Source organism: Pristiophorus japonicus, chromosome 15 (genome assembly GCF_044704955.1).
Source record: "Pristiophorus japonicus isolate sPriJap1 chromosome 15, sPriJap1.hap1, whole genome shotgun sequence".
Taxonomy (NCBI): Eukaryota; Metazoa; Chordata; class Chondrichthyes; family Pristiophoridae; genus Pristiophorus; species Pristiophorus japonicus.
Window position 1 is genome coordinate 86590956 of NC_091991.1, and position 14713 is coordinate 86605668.

At 47.5% G+C, this 14713-nt stretch overlaps 1 protein-coding gene across 5 annotated transcripts in view; it reads left to right on the forward strand.

The window, feature by feature from the left end:
* The window catches only part of tbxas1 (thromboxane A synthase 1 (platelet)), a 329644-nt gene that overhangs the window by 119152 nt on the left and 195779 nt on the right, over positions 1-14713 (forward strand). Inside the window, exon 1 of one of the 5 annotated variants that reach the window (XM_070900692.1) lies at positions 10577-10763. The exons of the other annotated variants lie outside the window; for them this stretch is intronic. The gene's annotated coding sequence lies outside the window, so the exon portion shown is untranslated. Of the gene's footprint in view, positions 1-10576; positions 10764-14713 lie in introns of those variants that run through there. 5 annotated transcript variants of the gene reach the window in all.

Sequence of the window (14713 nt, forward strand, 5' to 3'; positions counted from 1 at the left end):
TCACCCAATTTTCCTTTGTCGTGACGGGCCCTGTTTGAGTTGTAAGAAGCCCTGCCATTAGAGCTGCCTCGAGAAGCCGCACTTGTGTCCCTCCAGCAGTCGGCGTCTGGATGAAACCTGATGCGCAGAACCCATATTCTTTATATTATAGTGTGGCGTTGTAGCATTAAGGTGACATACCTGGCACATCAGTATAAAATAAATCACTATTCTATTATTAGACGTTGGTCTTGGCTCAGGGGTAGCACTCTCGCAAAGGTCGTGCGTTCAAGTCCCACAGCAGAGACTTGAGCACCTAATGCAGGCTGACAGTTCAGTGCAGTGCTGAGGGAGTGCTGTACTGTTGGAGGTGTCGACCTTCAGATGAGATGTTAAACCGAAGCCCCATCTGTCCTCTCATCTGGATGCAAAAGATCCAACTGCACTATTCGAAGGAGAGCAGCGGAGTTCTCCCCGGTGTCCTGACTAATATTTATCCCTCAACCCAAATCACTAAAAAAACAAATTAATCTCAGTGCTGATTTGGGCCTTTGTTGTGTGCGATTTGGCTACCGAGTTTTCTACATCAAAACAGTGACTACATTTTAAAAGTACTTAATTGGAAATAAAGCGCTTTAGGACGTCCTGAGGTTGTGAAAGGTGTTATATAAATGCAGGTTCTTTCCATTTCATTATTCAAAATCATTGGGCAAGCTATAATTACACAGCTACAACACTTGAGTGTCTATAACAGCGCCTAATCCCCGAAAGACGACATGGGCATTCAATACATACAAACAACTCCATCTGAAACACACACACGCCATCTAGCGTCCAAACACACGTATACAGCACGAATGGAATGGAGCTAAAGTGACACTTTATGCAAAAAAAACATGGCAGAACCCACCTGGATTATAAACAGGGCAACATCTTTCCCTGAAGGTGCCTTCAGAATTAACATGGATTTCAGGGTCTGGCTGCAGAGACAAGGAAGAGCCTAATAACCTTTCAAAGCTGATACGTGTTACTATGTGACCTCTGCCATGGCAGCCCAAATTCAACAAAAAAATGCTGCAAAGGTTTCTCACCTGAGTAATGTTATTTTTTAATTTGTTCTAGGGATGTGGGCATTGTTTTTACGGCCGGCATTTATTGCCCTTTAGTTACCCCTGAGAAGGTGATGGTGAGCCTTTTTCTTTGTCACAGTTTGATATAATCTATGTGGCTTGCTAGGCCACTCTGAAGACAGTTAAGAGTCGCCCATGTTGATGTGGGACAACAACAACAACTTGTATTTATATAGCACCTTTAACATAGTAATAGTCACTTGCATTTATATGTCACCTTTAACATAGTAGAATATCCCAAGGTGATACACAGGAGCGTTATTAAACAAAATTTGACACCGAGACACATAAGGAGATATTAGCACAGGTGAATAAAAGCTTGGTCAAAGAGCTAGGTTTTAAGAGGCATCTTAAAGGGGAGAGAGAGGCGGAGAGCTTTATTGAGCGAATTCCAGAGCTTAGGGCCTAGGCAACTGAAGGCACGGCGTCTGTGGTGGGCGATGGAAATCAGCAATGCACAAGAGGTCAGAATTGGAGGAATGCAGAGATCGCGGGGGTTTGTAGAGCTGGAGGAGGTCACAGAGATAGGTAGGGGTGAGTCCATGGAGGGATTTGAACACAAGGATGAGAGTTTTAAAATCCAGAAGTCAATGTACCCAGAATGAGTATTCAATTCAGTGTTAGCTGACATGATGCTTACAGAAAATGTAAGTGTTTGAGTATAGATACAGGGGTAATTGTGTGAGACAAGTGAAGCCTCACAAAATTACCCATTTATTATTATATACCAAGTTAGCACCAGGTTGATCATATCCATCATTTTAATATTTATATTGACGGGAGTGGAAATGGCATAGTGATCCAGTATTTGGAGCTTAAAAGTGCTGCAGTACAGAGTGACCGGCCATGGGTTTGTATCTGCAGTGGCCTCAATGCAGCAATCTTCATGTATGGTATGTTAGCTTTTATGTCACCTGTGACTCGGTGGGTAGCACTCTTGCCTCTGAGTCAGAAGATTGTGGGTTCAAGTCTCACTCCAGGGACTTGAGCACAAAAAAATCTAGGCTGACACTCCAGTCCAGTGCTGAGGGAGCACTGCACTGTCAGAGGTGCTGCCTTTCGGGTGAGATGTTAAACCGAGGCTTAGTCTGCCCTCTCAAGTGGACGTAAAAGATCCCATGACATTATTTCGAAGAAGAGCAGGGGCGTTATCCCTGGTGTCCTGGCCAATACTTTCCCCTCAGTCAACATAACAAAAAAACAGATTATCTGGTCATTATCACATTGCTATTTGTGGGAGCTTGCTTGTGCGCAAATTGGCTGCCGTGTTTTCTACATTACAACAGTGACTACACTCCAGAGTACTTTATTGACTGTAAAGCGCTTTGAGACGTCCGATGGTTGTGAAAGGCGCTATATAAATCCAGGTCTTTTTTCTTTTTTTATTACAAAGGGATTCGAGTAAAGAAGTCTTACTACAATTATACAGGGCATTAGCGACGCCACACCTGGAGTACTGTGTACAGATCTGATCTAACTTACCAAAGGAAAGACATACCTTCCTTCGAGGGAATGAAATGAAGGTTCACTAGACTGATTCCTGGGATGAGGGGATTGCTCTATGAGGAGAGATTGAATAGACTAGCCCTATATTCCCTAGAGTTCAGAAGAATGAGGGATGATCTTAAGGGTTAGTGTAATATAAAATTCTTAAGGGTTAATGCTGAGAAAATGTTTCCCCTGGCTGGGGAATGTAGAACACGGGCTCACAGTCTCAGAATAAGAGGTCGGCCATTTAGGACTGAGATGAGGAGAAATGTCTTCACACAAAGGGTTGTAAATCTTTGGCATTCTCTGCCCCAGAGGTCTGTGGATGCTCAGCCGTTGAGTATATTCAAGTTAGAGGTCGATAAATTATGAGGAATTAAGGGATATGGGGATAGTGCGGGAAGGTGGAGTTGAGGTAGAAGATCAGCCATGGTCTTGTTGATCAGGCTCGAAGGGCCAAATGGGCTACTCCTGTTCCTATTTATTATGTTCTTATCTTCTTATGTTCTTATGTGTTGCAGTGAAATGCACAAAGTGTTGTCACCTATTGCCAAGACATCATCATAGGCAGGCCCTGGGAGTCAAGACAGGGGCCCAGTACAATAGGGGCAGGAGGTGTGATAATAACCTGAGTTCTGATGCTTGCTTTGTCAGTAATGAATCTTAATGGGCTCATCCTTCACCATCTTTGTAATCTCATCCAGCCCTACCCTCCCCCGACCCCCCCTCCAACCATCTCAACTCTCCGTTGCTCTGATTCGGGCTTCTTTGTCAATCCCATCTTCTTTGATCCACTGTTGGTTGTTGTCCTTCAGCCACCTAGGCCCCAAGATGCCTCCCTAAAACACTCTGTCTCCCTCTCCTCCTTTAAGACTCTCCTCACACTCACCTCTTTGACCAAGCTTCTGGCTACCCCTCCCAAGCTGTCCCTCTTTGGCTTGGTATCAGTTTTCTTTTTTTATACCTCTACAAAGTGTTTTTCTATGCTAAATGCACTGTGTAAATGCAAATAATTGTTGTAATCAGAAACTTGAAGCGCAATGCCTCCACACCACAAAACACAAATAGGAGAGAAAGGATTTTCATTGTAAAATCTAGACTTCTTACATTAGGTACACCACTTGGAAATTTCCAGGTGGCCAACTCAAAAACCAGAGTTGGATCCCAATCTGGACAGGTAGCATTGCTAAATTTAGGATGAAGATTAAAGGTTTGCACCTCGGGATGGAAAGAAAAGCAGTCCATGCTTGGTGAACTCCTATGACACAGGCATCTACAGAGAAAGGGCAGTACATAATACTCCTCTCTCTTCACTTCAGTGCTAGGCTTGACATTAACACTGCACCCCATCCCCCACACTCCACCCAGCTCCCTTGAATGCTTGCCACTCTGTTGTAGCCATTACTAGTGTCCATTTGTACTGATTTATTTATAACTCTCGATAAGAATCTGAAAGGGCAGTGCTTCTATTGTGCCATCGAAACAGTGACAACGGGGGCTAGGCAGTTGTTTGTATAAAATACCTTCCGAACTCTGATCAGTTTAAGCTGTATAGTTCGTGCATTAGTACTGTAGTATGATTTATGATGCTCATTTGCAGCGTGACATAATAACATTCCAGTGCTATTCTGGACACCATAATGATTCTGAAGTTGTGATGCAGGTGATGTATCAGACAGGGACTATTGTGTCGCCTATGCGAGCACTGCAGTTGTGATTGAGGCAACTATCAACACTGACAGTGGCCTAACATAGTGGCAGGCCGCACCCTCATCCTCGTGACTTTCCATTCTCAACCAGCTGCTTGGTGAAGCAGCAAGTGGAAATGGGCACAGGGGAAGGCAGAATCTGTAGAGTGTTCGGGTTCCTCGAAACGATAGGCTGCAGAAGGTCATTGGCTGATAAAAGAAAGAATTTGCATTTATATAGTACCTTTCACGACCTCAGGACCAAAGCTCACGACCTTCTGCCTCAGAGGTGAGAGTGGTACCACTGAGCCACGGCTGACACCTAAGGAACTGAACAAGGAAATGGTTTGCTCTTCCTACTCGAGTGGAAGGACGCATGGAGAATAGGAGGATTGGATAAACAGATGTTAGCAAAGTGAAAGTGATGTGATGTATGGAAAAGCTGACTCACATGCTCCGAAGATTAACATTTTAAAGGCACTGCATACCTATGGGAGCTCTCCAATGACATGTTTATCTTATCCATGGTGCACCAACATCTACCTTTACCTTTTTATTTCCCACTTCCCTGATCCTTAATCAGGTGTAGCTCCACACACGGCCACTCTTCAAGTGTGCATCTAGAACATTTTTTTAATTATTTGTTCACGGGATGTGGACATCGTTGGCAAGGCCAGCATTTATTGCCCATCCCTAATTGCCCTTGAGAAGGTGGTGTTGAATAGCTTTCTTGAACAGCTATAGTCTAAAATTTTGACCCAGCGACGATGAAGGAACTGCGATATATTTCCAAGGCAGGATGGTGTGTGTAGTATCCCTGCATCTTACTACAAACTCACACGAGGCATATATATATCAGACACGGTCACTCTGTGACCTTCACCTTTATTCCCAGGACCAAGGAGTGCTGACCCTGGGTGGGACTTCCCCTTTTATACCTGGAAACCCAGATGAGGAGTGTCTCCCGCAAGTTCACCCCCTGTGGTCAGGGTGTGCATTTCTAGGGTACAGGTACAGTGTACATGAGTTACAGTTACATGACTATGTCATTGCAAGATGGTTAACTACATGACATAACCTCCCCCCTTAAGTTTTTTTGTTTCAGAGGTTAAGTCTGTCAGGTAGTCGACGCTCTCTCGTGGAGCGCCGCAGTTGTGGCTCTGGTGGCTGAGCCTCGGCACGCGTCTCAGTCACTTGAGGTGATTACGGCCTGTCTGGGCTGGCCGTAGGGATTGTGCATGCTGAGGACTGTCTTTGTTGCTTGCCCGCTGGCAGTGGTGTGGGTGCCATCTCATGCTCTTCTTCAGGTTCCTCCGTGTCTATGCGGAACCTTTTCTTTACTTGGTCCAAGTATTTGTGGTATCTGCCCATTGTTTAGTCGGACCACAATGACTCTATTTCCTTCTTTGCCAGTTATGGTGCCCTCAAGCCACTTGGGTCCCAAAGCATGGTTAAGAACAAATATCGGGTCATCTACTTCTATACACCTCCCCCTTGAGTTTCGATCATGGAGTTCGGTTTGGGACTGGCGCTTGCCCTCAACAATGCCAGGGCTAGGTGAATGAGGGACAATCGCGTCTTGGGCGTGCGTTTCATGAGGAGTTCCGCTGGCGGGACTCCCGTGAGCGAGTGCGGGCGGGACCTGTAGGCCAGCAGGAGGTGTGATAGGTGGTACTGAAGGGAGGGTCCTTGGATGCGTAGCATGCCCTGTTTTACGACTTGGACCGCCCGTTCCGCCTAGCCATTGGAGGCCGGCTTGAACGGCGCTGTCTGGACGTACTTGATACCATTGCCCGACATAAACTCCTGGAATTCATGGCTGGTGAAGCACGGGCCATTGTCGCTGACCAGGATGTCCGGCAAGCCATGGGTCGTGAAAACCGTACGCAGACTCTCCACTGTGATGGATGTCGTGCACAAGTTCAATATGATGCACTCGATCCACTTCGAGTATGCATCGACAATAATCAGGAACATTTTCCCCATGAACGGTCCTGCATAGTCTACGTGAATACGTGACCATGGTCTGGTCGGCCAGGGCCACGGGCTGAGTGGGGCCTCCCTGGGGGCATTGCCCAGCTGGGCACATGTCGTGCACCTGCGAACCCAGTGTTCCAGGTCTGAGTCAATCCCCGGCCACCATACATGTGACCGGGCAATGGCCTTCATTAACACGATGCCAGGGTGCTCGCTGTGGAGTTCCCTGATGAACGCTTCCCTTCCTTTCTGGGGCATGACTACCCGGCTGCCTCATAGCAGGCAATCGGCTTGGATGGAGAGCTCATCCATCCGTCTCTGAAACGGCCTGACTTCCTCGGGGCACGCCCCATGTGCGGGCGCCCAATTCCCAGTCAGGACACATTTCTTTATCATGGATAGGAGGGGGTCCCTGTTGGTCCAGAGTTTGATCTGTCGGGCTGTGATGGGGGAGCCTGCAGTGTCAAAAGCCTCAACGGACATGACCATCTCGGCGCTCTGCTCCGACGCCCCCTCGGTGGTGGCCAGTGGGAGCCTGCTGAGCGCGTCAGCGCAATTTTCGGTGCCTGGCTGGTGCCGTATGGCATAGTCATACGCAGCCAGCGTGAGGGCCCATCGCTGTATGCGAGCTGACGCATTGGCATTGACAGCCTTGCTGTCAGATAACAGGGATGTTAACAGCTTGTGGTCCGTCGCTAGCTCGAACTGTCTACCAAAGAGGTACTGGTGCATCTTTTTCACACCATACACACACGCGAGTGCCTCCTTCTCGACCATGCCGTATCCACGCTCTGCCTGGGAGAGCGACCTGGAGGCATAAGCCACCGGTTGGAGTCGGCCGTCATCGTTACCCTGCTGTAACACACACCCAACCCTGTAGGATGACGCATCGCATGTTAAGACCAGTTTTTTACAGGGGTCATACAAAGTCAACAGTTTGTTGGAACACAGCAAGTTCCTCGCCTTATTGAAAGCCAGTTCTTGACAATCCCCCCAAAACCATTCACAACCTTTACGCAGGAGCATGTGTAACGGCTCCAACAATGAGCTTAAGTTCGGCAGAAAGTTCCCAAAATAGTTCAAAAGTCCCAGAATGATCGCAACTCCGACATGTTGCTGGGCCTGGGCGCCCGGCGGATCGCCTCCGTTTTTGATTCAGTGGGCTGGATCCTGTCTGCGAAAACCCTCCTGCCCAAAAACTCGACCTCTGGGGCCAAAAACACACACTTGGCCTTTTTCAGCCGCAAGCCTACCCGATCCAATCGGCGTAGCACCTCCTCCAGGTTGTGGAGGTGTTCTTCGGTGTCTCGACCCATTATGAGAATGTCGTCTTAGAATACGATCGTTCCAGGAATGGATTTGAGCAAGCTTTCCATGTTTCTCTGAAAGATGGCTACTGCCGAACGAATGCCAAACGGACACCTGTTGTAGACAAATAATCCCTTGTGCGTCGTGATGGTGGTCAGAAGCTTGGATTCTTCAGCCAGTTCCTGAGTCATGTAGGCCGCAGTGAGGTCCAACTTCGTGACCAGCTTGCCACCTGCCAGCGTGGCAAAAAGGTCCTCCGCTCTCGGATGCGGGTATTAGTCTTGCAGCAATACTCGGTTGATGGTGGCTTTGTAGTCACAACAAATCCTAACCGAGCCATCTGCTTTGAGGACGGGAACGATGGGACTTGCCTAGTCGCTGAATTCAATGGCCGAAATTATGCCCTCTCTGAGCAGCCTGTCCAGTCACATTCAATTTTTTCACGCATCACATACGGCACCGCTCTGGCTTTGTGGTGCACTGGTCTGGCGTCCGGAGTGATGCGTATCACTACTTTAGTGCCCTTGAACGTTCCGACACCAGGTTGAAACAGTGACCCGAATTTTTGCAGGACCTGTGAGCATGAACTTCGCTCCATGGATGAAATGGCGTGCACATCCCCCCCATTTCCAATTCATCTCAGCTAGCCAACTCCTCCCCAAAAGCGTGGGGCCGTTTCCTGGAACAATCCAGAGTGGCAGCCACTTCTGTAATCCATTATGTGTTACCACCAAGTTTGCACTGCCCAGCACTGGGATAATCTCTTTGGTGTACGTCCGTAGCTGCGTCTCAATGCATTCCAGTTTGGGCCTGCTAGCTCTGTGTGGCCAAAGTCTCTCAAATTGTTGGGCACTCATGAGTGACTGGCTAGCTCCCGTATCCAGCTCCATGTGCACCGGGATGCCATTCAGTAAGACTTTCATCATCATGGGTGGCGTTTTAGTGTATGAGCTGTGGACGTCAACCACATGAACCCGCTGAACTTCAGCATCTATGGCTTTACCCCAGGCCTCATCCTGCATTGCAGACCCCTCGTCTGGTTCCTCTGTCTTGCAGATTAGCCTCGCTACTGCCTTTTTGCACATCCTGGCCAAGTGTCCACTGACATTATAAATCCTACAGGTATATTGCTGGAACCTGCAGCTTTTCGCAGTGTGTCTACCCCCGCACCTCCAGCATGAGCTGAGATTGAGATTGCTGTTAACAAAAGGACTATTACCAGGCATTCCTCTCTGATTGCCCATTTGGCTGTTTCTAAACACTCTGATGGTGGGTGTTAATGGTCCCATCGCGGGACGCATTGTTCCTCGAGATGGCATGAATTGCCGATCTCCTTTCCATTGTCCTTGTTGCGGGCCCAACTAGAGCCTGTTGCTGCCTGGGCGGTTTCGAAATGCCCTTGCCTGCCTGTGGGGTCCTGAGCCGCGTTCACCATGTTAACTCCCTGGTCTGTCGCCACGTTTGGACCAGGACTGTACGCGTAAATTAGCTTGGTCACCTCTTCCCTGCCATAAAGGTCTGAGCTATCAACGCCGCCCCTTCTAAGGTCAAGTCCTTAGACTTTATGAGCTTCCTGAAAATGCCGGCATGATTAAGGCCCTCAATGAAAAAGTCCCTTAACATCTCCCCCCTGCAGGCATTGGAGAACTTACAGAGACTGGCCAAGCGCCGCAGTTCCGCCACGAAATCCGAGATGTTTTGTCCCTCCCGACGCCGGTGAGAGTAGAACCGGTGCCGGGCCATGTGTACGCTACTCGCCGGCTTGAGATGCTCACTGATCAGCTGGCTGAGCTCTTCAAAGGTCTTGTCCCCCGGCTTTTGGGGTGCGAGCAGGTCAATCATCAGCGCATACGTCTGTGGTCCGCAGCTGGTCAGTAGATGCACCCTCCGCTTGTCAGCTGCTGTCTCTTCCAGCCAGTCCTTTGTGATAAAGTTCTGCTGGAGTCATTCCACAAAGTCGTCCCAGTCCTCACCCACACAGTAATGTTCCTCTGTGCCACCGGTGGCCATCCTCGTGGTTCGGTGATTCCCGTTTCTCATCATCCAATGTAGTGTCCCTGCACCTTACTACAAACTCACACGAGGCATGTATATATCAGACACGGTCACCTTCACCTTTATTCCCAGGACCAAGGAATGCTGACCCTGGGTGGGATCTCCCCTTTTATACCTGGAAACCCAGGTGAGGAGTGTTTCCCGAAAGTTCACCCCCTGTGGTCAGGGTGTGCATTTCTAGGGTACAGGTACAGTGTACATGAGTTACAGTTACATGACTATGTCATTGCAAGATGGTTAAATTCATGACAGTGTGTAACTTGGAGGGGAACGTGGAGGTGGTGGTGTTCCCATGCGCCTGCTGTCCTTGTCCTTCTAGGTGGTAGAGATCGCAGGGTTGGCAGGTGCTGTCGAAGGGGCCTTGGCGAGTTGCTCCAGTGCATCTTGTAGATGGTACACACTGTAGCCATGGTGCGCTGGTGGTGGAGGGAGTGAATCTTGGAGGTGGTGGATGGGGAGCCGATCAAGCGAGCTGCTTTGTCCTGCTCGGTGTCGAGCTTTTTGAGTGTTGTTGGAGCTGAGTGGCAGCTGGCTGTTTGACAATAATGGGAAGGGAGGGGACATTAGGGTTGAGCTCAGTACTATCATCACTGGTATCTACACATGAACTTCTCAGCACGGGTTACTAGAGAGGGAGCTCTGGCTGATTTAAACCTCCTTCGCCAACTCAGAGCATCTCAGCACAGACCAAGGATCTTCCTGATTCCAGACTTCCTTACTTAGCTGATGAACAGCTCTTTTTGTATGTTTGAAAGTTTTGCATAACAATCTACATCTATATAGTGCCTTAAACAACAACAATAACTTGCATTTATTTTTATGTATTAATGCTTGGGGGTCACCAGACACCAGAGGGCGCCGCGGTTGGAGGTTATCGGGCTGTACGCATGTAGCATGTGTGCTTGGTCACCTGTATATAAGCTGGGTGTCTTTGTCACGCAGGCACTCTTGGGCTGGAATAAAGTTGGATCAGGTTGCGTCTGAGTGAGTTTACAGTAACCAGACTCTTGAGTCATTACATTTATATAGCACCTTTAATATAGTAAAACGACCCAAGGCGCTTCACGGGAGTGTTTTAAGAGAAAACGAATACATTTGACACCGAGCTACATAAGAAGAAATTACGGCAGACAAAGAGGTAGGTTTTAAGGAGCGTCTTAAAGGAGGAGAGAGAGATAGAGAGGCGGAGAGGTTTAGGGAGGGGGTTCTAGAATTTGGGGCCTAGGCAACAGAAGGCACGGCCACCAATGGTTGAGCGATTATAATCAGGGATGCTCAGGAGGGCAGAATTTGAGGAGCGCAGACATCTCGGGGGAGTTGTGAGGCTGGGTTGCTTTACAGGAGCATAATCAGACCAAAAAAATTGGCACCGAGCCAGAGAAGGAACCATTAGGACAGGCGAGCAAAATCTTGGTCAAAGGGATAGGTTCTAGTTGAATTTTCTCTTTGTGTTGTTTTGCAACAGAGTTTGTTCATCGTTCTATCGTTTGCTCAAACACACCAGTGAGCACAAGACATTATTGTGTTTTTTCCTTCCTCCTACTGCTCGCTCGGTGTGACCGGGGACCATTCCAGCTACTCCATTCATCAGCTTATCAGCTACTACTGCTCGCTACATCAACAGATCTCCATTGTCTGATACAATTTCCACCCGGCTTCGAGCGTGGGGACTGGCACTATTGAACAACTGCTTCTTTGCTTTTGGGATTTTGGCATCTGGCTCATCGTACATTCAGCACCAAAATTCGATGATATAAAATGTCATTCACAATGACTGAGCTGTGGGGTTGACTGACGCTGGATGAACCGCATCTGAGTAATGATAAAGGATGTCCATCCCGAAACCTCTCTCTGCCCCTCTTCAGACTTTGACTCCATTTCCAGCGATTTTCGTTTTTATGTCAGATTTCCAGTGCTCGCTGGTTTGCATTTTATCTGGTTAGCATTGCGTTTTGTATGAAACTGTAACTTTCCTTTCATGCTCGACCGAACTAGGAAGGGTCAACACGACACAGGACTGCTTGTTGGGCGAGTAGCAGACTTAAGTAGATGTTAGGTTAAGATATTCCTTGCAGGTGGCTTCATTCCCCACAAAACCATCAATCGCAAAAAAAAAAATCAGAAATCTGGGCACAAACTGAAGGTAAAGAGTAAAAGAGAAGCAATGATTAGGTGATGCTAACTTTTGGGGTCCAAAAGCTGGTAGATTATAGGAGGAAGGGAGATAGGGAGTTCCCCAGTTTCAAAGAATTGGAGAAGAATGAGTTAAAGTTGTAGACAGTGCGATAAATCCTGAATTCAACACAAACTACCTCACTGTGCATTACAGTATTCATTCGTGAGAAGTCTTAATAATTCTGTTAATTCATTTTGTGTTTGGGTTATTGTATTTCTTTAAATATCTATCTGCTATGTTGGGGCTGTTGAACCAGAATGGTACAATAAATGTTTACATAGATAAATAAATCTGTTGGCACATGGGTAAAGCATAATGGTTCTTTGAACTTCAAACAGAAGGCTGTTTGAAGATTACTGCGATGATTGATGGTCTCTGCAAAAGCATTACCCATTTATAGCAAACAACAAGGAACAGATTTAGTCTGGGGAGACGTGCAGCTCATGAATATTGAGGCATCCCTTGTAGCCCCCAAAGATCCTTTGTGCTTTTTGAAAGGGAGGTTTTCTTTTTAAACAATTGCCATTTATTATTATAATATTTAATCTTGTTGCGGCGTTGCTCGCAGACCAACATTTTAAAGAAGGGTCTTTTTTTTTTTTATCCTGCAGTAGTCAAGCATGTGGGAGCAGTGCTATCTGTCCGTTTCTGACCCTCAGATCTAGTTGGGGTTCTTTTGTCAGCGGGGTGAGTGCTCTCATCAATAGCGCTCACCTCACTCCTCTTGCCTCAGAGGCAGAGGTTATGGGTTCAAGTCCCACTCCAGAGTCCTGAGCACATATTCCAGGCTGACACTCCAGTGCAGAAATGTCAGAGCTGCCGTCTTTTGGGTGAGATGTTAAACCAAGGCCCTGTCTGCCCTCACAGGTGGATGTTAATGATCCCATGACACTATTTGAAGACGAGTAGGAGCGTTCTCCTCGGGTGTCCTGGACAATATTTATACATCAACCAACATCACTAAAACAGATTATCTGGTCATTATCACGTTGCTGTTTGTGGGAGCTTGCTGTGCACAAATTGGCTGTTGCGTTTCCATTATTACAACAGTGACTACACTTCAAAAAGTACTTCATTGGCTGTAAAGCACTTTGAAATGTCCTGAGGTTGTGAAAGGCGCTATATAAATGCAAGTCTTTCTTTTTTACTTTAGCTCTGCCAGCACTCAGTCTGGGAAACGGACAGATTGGGCTTTAGGTTAACAGGAGAACATAAAGCCCAGGGTCCAGAGCTGCTGTTGAGCTGTTTGTTTAAATAATTTTTTTAAAGGGCTTGAAATTCGCTGCCGCTGTTTTGAGGCGACGTCACCACCTGAGTGCTGATTTTACCGCCAGGCGTTAGCTGTGGGCTCAAACCGCCAAATTCAGTTTATACGCCCAAAGATGAGAGAGCAGCGCCAAAATGTGGCGCTGCACACTCATCCTCGGACGGGAGCTCAGGAGGCCGACTGAATTTGCAACACGAGGCTGCCGCCATGCTAGCTGGAAAACGGGAAGAAAAGGGAATAAAGAAAAAAAAGCTCAAAGTTCACCGACCCACACACACTTCCCCACTGTTACAACTAAGGAAAAGAAGATGAAATAAAGAAAGAAAAAAACTTAGCTTGATCTCTGGGCGAGCACCGTGACGTCCCCTCCACTTTTCACAAGCAGTACGGATGCCTTGCCGTTAAGTGTCCGTACAAACTAAATATCGCAGGAGTGGCGCCAATGTGGGTGGCTTTAGACGGTGCAGCGTTAACCTCTTGGCGCCTCTACCAAAGAGCCTACCGAATTTCTCCCGCACCGTGGACGCCACATAACACCGACGGTAGGCCTCTGCTGCCCGTTAGCCGCCTAGCGCCGTTATAAAGGGACTTTCAACCCCTATGTGCTGTCATCGCACTCGTGTTTTTGGCGTGCTGTGCGGGTGTTCTTCACATTGGGTGCCAGCCGGGCAGAGCTGGGTTGTAAGGGTGTGGGAGAGAGTGCACGCAGAGTCAAGGCCACTGAGGGCATTGGAGTTCTTGGTCCTTGGGTAAGGAGGAAGCAAGTTGTTGGAGCATTTGGAATGTGGATGGATTATTTTATGGGATAGTCTGCGATTCCTTTGTGAATGGCTGCATTTTTTAACGTGGTTATTATGTTAAAATGTCTGCGGGTATACAGTGGGGTAGTTGGAGGAAATGGCATGGCGCTTTGGTAGCTGCCCACCCACACCCATTGGTTGGGCCTCTGGCACATCTGCCACTTCATTGGTCCACAGCCCTGTAAATAACCGTATCAGACCATCTAGAAATAATTTTGCGTTCACATCTGTTACAACAGACATAGAGTCACACACAACAAAGGATCGGATAGGTCCAGTGCCCTGCATTTAATGGTAACTATTAACTTGCAAATAGTTGAGCCTGATTTTATTTTATTTCTGTAAAAGCAGAACCTCAGCTGTAATTGTTGACTGGTCATTTAAATTCTTCATAACTGTCATGACAGATGCAGTAAAGGGTTTGATCGGGTAGATAGAGAGAAACTATTGCCTCTGTGGGGGGGCGGCGGGGGGGGTGGAAGTCCAGAATAAGGGGCATAACCTTAAAATTAGAGCCAGGCTGTTCAGGGGTGATGTCAGGAAGCATTTCTTCACACAAAGGTTCGTGGAAATCTGGAACTCTCTTCCCCAAAAAGCTGCTGAGGCTGGGGGTCAATTGAAAATTTCAAAACTGAGATTGATAGATCTCTGTTAGGCCAGAGTATTAAGGGTTACAGAACCAAGGCGGGTAGATGGAGTCAGGATACAGATTAGCCATGATCTAATTAAATGACGAAACAGGCTCGAGGGGCTGAATGACCTACTCTTGTTCCTGTGTTCCTAGTACAAAAAGTAAAATATCCCTAGGCCTCTTCACAGCAGCATCATCAAACAAAATTAGACAC